Genomic DNA, 4294 nt, shown 5'->3' on the forward strand with positions numbered 1-4294 from the left:
TATAATATATGAACTTTTTAATATTGCATCATTAAAACGCAGGTTAAGAAGAAAGTATGGAAAATATAGAATGAGAAAATGGTAGTCTCTTCACTAACATATGTTGGTAAGACTGGATATCCACAAACAGAAAGAAAGTGGATACAGTACCAACATAAAAATCAACTCAAAATGATTTAAAGCCATAAACATAAGACCTGAAACCATGACATTTCTAGAAGGAAACATAGAAAAAAATAGACACTGGGTTTGACAATGACTCTTGAAATGACACCAAAAACACAGGAAATCAAAACAAAACAGAAAAGTGGTATTATATCAAACTGAAAAGCTTGTGAAAAGAAAATAAAATAATTGTCAGGATGAAAAGGAAACCAATATATAATAATAAAATATTTTGAGACTATATGTCAAATAAATTAATATACAATTCATGTAAGGAATTTGTACAGCTTGAGAGCAACAAAAATAATAAAAACTCTCAAAAAACCCAACTAAAAATAAGCAAATTCCTTGGCTAGATTTTCCTCAACAGAAAATATGCAAATGGCCAAGAGATATATGAAAAGATATTCAACACCACTAATCAAGAGGGAAATGCAAATCAAAACTGCAATGAGATATTACTTCACAACTATTAGGATAGGTATTATTTTAAAGATATAAATATAGGCAAGGTCATGAAGAATCAGGAACTGTTGCATAGTATTGACAATATTGAATACTAGCGCAGCTACTATGAAAAATTATGTGTAGGTTCCTTTAAATAATAAAAGTAATGCAGCAATCCACTTCTGGATATATATCCAAAGGAATCAAAATCTAGGTCTCAAATAGATATGTTCATTTTTACTTTAATTACAGCATTTTTGCAAGAGCTTTTGGATTGGAGAAGGCTAAGGTGCAGCCTTCTTTGATTGTCCTGAAACCGAGTTCCTCTAACACAAGACACCTTACCATTCCACCCGAGTTCAACGACCCTAACAAAACAAATGTTGTGTACCTAAGGTGTATCAGGGGCAATGTCAGCACCATTTCTATTCTGGTTCCCAAGGTTGTCCCCCTCAATCATTCTCCAAAAACAGTGAGTGTTGACATCGCCAAGGCAACTGATGGCTGGAAGTGTCTGAAGATTACAATGAAACTGACCATTCAGAACAGACAGGCCCAGACTGAGGTGATGCTTTCTGCCTCTGCCTTAATCATGAAAGCACTCAAGGGGCCACCGAGAGGCATAAAACACAGGAAAAAAAAACATTAAGCATAGTGAAAATATCACTTTTGATGGATTGGCAACAACGCCCAACAGATGTGGCACCAATCTTTGGTCTGACAAGTTTCTGGAAGCATTAAAGGGATGCCAGGGATTGTCCAACATGTAGGCTGAAATGTTGATGGTCAGGAACTACATGACATCATAGATGATATTAAGAATGGTGCAGTGAAATGCCCAGCTAGCTAAGAAGTATAAGAAAAAAAATATTTCAATAAAAACATGTGAAAAAAGGAAACAAAGTGTACACCAAAAGATGAAGGATAAAATGTGGTGTATATAAGCTGCTCCTATAAAAGAAAAGAATGTGGCTCAGGAGGAGGATAACGATGAGGATGAAGATGATGAGGAGGAGGAGGATGAAGAGAAGGAGGAGGAAGAGGAGGAGGAGGAAGAGGAGGAAAAGCCTGTCAAAGAAGCACCAGTAAAACAAAACAAGGAAATGAGCAAACAGAAAGCAGATCCTGAAACCAAGAAACAGAAAGTGGAAGGCACAGAACCAACTACAACTTTCAAACTCTTAGTTGGAAATCTGAATTCTAACAAATCCGATCCTGGGCTAAAAACTGGTATCAGTGAAGTTTTTGCTGAGAATGATCTCATTACGGTGGATGTCAGAATTAGTACAAATCGGAAGTTTGGTTATATGGACTTTGAATCTGCTGAAGACCTGGAAAAGGCCTTGTAACTCACTGATTAAAGATTATTTGGCAGTGGAATTAAACTAGAGAAACCCAAAGGAAAACACAGCAAGAAAGATCGAGATGCAAGAACACTTTTGGCCAAAAATCTCCTTTACAATTAAATCAATTAAAAGAAGCGATGAATTAAAAAAAGTGTTTAAAGATGCCCTAGAGATCAGACTCAGCAAAGGCGGGAAGAGTAAAGGGATTGCTTATATTGAATTTAAGACCAAAGTCGATGCGGAGAAAAACTTTGAAGAAAAACACGGAGGAGCGATAGATGAGCGATCTGTTTACCTCTACATGGGAGGAGAAAGGTTAAAAGCAAGACTACAGAAGTGCGAAGAACAGCACCTGGAGTGTGAATCAAAAACACTGTATTTAAACCACATGTCCTGTAGCACAACAGAAGAAACTCTCCAGGAAGTACTTGAAAAAGCAACTTTTATCCAAGCGTCCCAGAATCAAAATGACAAATCTAAAGGGTACCCCTTCATAGAATTCACTTCATTTGAAGATTCTAAAGAAGCTTTAAATTCCTTCAATAAATCAGAAATTGAGGGCAGACCAATCAGAATTGAGCTGCAAGGACCCAGGGGTTTGCCTAACGCCAGAAGACAGCCATCCAAAACCCTGTTTGTCAACGTTCTGTCTGAAGAAACCACCGGGGACCTTAAAGGAATCATTTGACGGCTCTGGAGCAAGGGTAGCCACTGATCAGGAAACCAGCTTCTCCAAGGGCTTTGGTTTTGTAGACTTCAACAGAGAGGAAGACGCTAAGGCCTCCAAGGAGAGTATGGAAGATGGTAAAATGGACGGAAACAAAGTTACCTTGGACTGGGCCAAGTCTAAGAGAGAAGAGAGTATCGGGGGCCAAGGTGGTGGCAGAGGCGGCCATGGCAGATTTGGAGGCAGAGGCCGGGGAGGCTTTGGAGGGTGAGGTGGCTTCCGAGGAGGCAGGGGAGGAGGAGGCTACAAGCCACAAGGAAAGACGATGAAGACAAAGTTCAAATAGTCGCTCTGTCCCCGTTTGTACCTTTTCATTGGAAAGAAAGGACTCCGGGGTTTTACTGTGTTACCTGTCGATGACAGAGCCGTCTGAGGACATTCCAAGACAGTTTGCATCCTGTGGTCTACCTGGGAATAGTAGATGACATTTCAGGAGAGAGATACCCTAAGTACCCTGTTGGTTTTGACTGGAAATTCGCAAACTTTTTAAAGCGATGAGTGATAGAGCTAACCCTGATCTGTAAGCTTTGAATTTATATTGTTTCATCCCATATACAAAACCATATTTTTCCTACAAATGGTTTGTGTGTGTGTGTGTGTGTGTGTTCAGGGGTTGCAAAGGAAAGCAGAATGTTTTATGATTTTTTTCCTTCAGCGATTTTAGGACAAATTAAAAATCCTAAACTCTAGTTTAAAAAAAAGTGGTATATATATATATAATAGTAGAATACTATTTATCCTTTTACAAAAGGAACTGTTATCATTTATAAGAGTAAAGATGAACCTGAATGGCATTATACTAAATAAAATGGATCACACATAGAAGGAAAATATAACATGATAGCACTTAACACAATGAATATAAAATAGATTCATAGAAACAGAGATTAGAATAGAGGTTTTCATTAGCTGGGAGTAGAAGGAAACAAGCATATTAATGTAAAAAATTATGGATATACAAAAACTTCTATAGCTAAAACTTTACAAAAGGTTAGAGCTTATGTTAAATTTTCTTAGCATGCCCCAAAATAATAAAGTAAGTGGGATTAATTTCATTGAATTGATTTATAGCATAGATTACTGAGATGGTTTCCTTGGTGTTTAATTACTTTCATTCTTATACCTTTTATATATACCTTTTATATACTTACAGATTTTGTATGATAATTATAACTGAATAATGTGTTCTGAAAGAAATCAATAGGAAATTAAACAATTTAATAAATATTTGTAAATTATAAAAAGAAGAGTGTGTTAAATTATTTAAGAGCTATGTATTATGAGTTAGTCAATGATTACAGTAAACAGAGTATGATCCAGTAATGAAACTTGGTGAACAAGAATGAATGATATTAGATGTATGGAAGTAATTTCTCTTACATCGCTGTTTAAAATGTGTTTTCGTTGTAGCATTGAATCTCTGCCTTTCCTAATCTCTTTCTACCATTTAAATATAGGTACTTTGAACATAATGTAAAACATTTATTTTCACATTCATTGACTAACACAGTATTTATACTTCAAATATGTACATATACATACTTACTTGCAATTTTACTACTTTCACTTTTAAAGGATCCTTTTCATTTTCTTCAGATTTGCCAATTTC

The 4294-nt window shown here is 36.1% G+C and overlaps 2 pseudogenes; both read left to right on the top strand.

Moving 5' to 3' along the window:
* LOC104854379 overlaps nt 1–1462 on the top strand; it is a 2595-nt pseudogene extending 1133 nt beyond the window's left edge.
* Nucleotides 1463–1568: 106 nt separating this feature from the next.
* LOC104854375 lies at nt 1569–2971 on the top strand (annotated as a pseudogene).
* Nucleotides 2972–4294: the final 1323 nt, after the last annotated feature.

The sequence above is a fragment of the Fukomys damarensis genome, unplaced genomic scaffold, assembly GCF_012274545.1.
Source record: "Fukomys damarensis isolate Sample0158 unplaced genomic scaffold, DMR_v1.0_HiC HiC_scaffold_39, whole genome shotgun sequence".
NCBI classification, from domain to species: domain Eukaryota; kingdom Metazoa; phylum Chordata; class Mammalia; order Rodentia; family Bathyergidae; genus Fukomys; species Fukomys damarensis.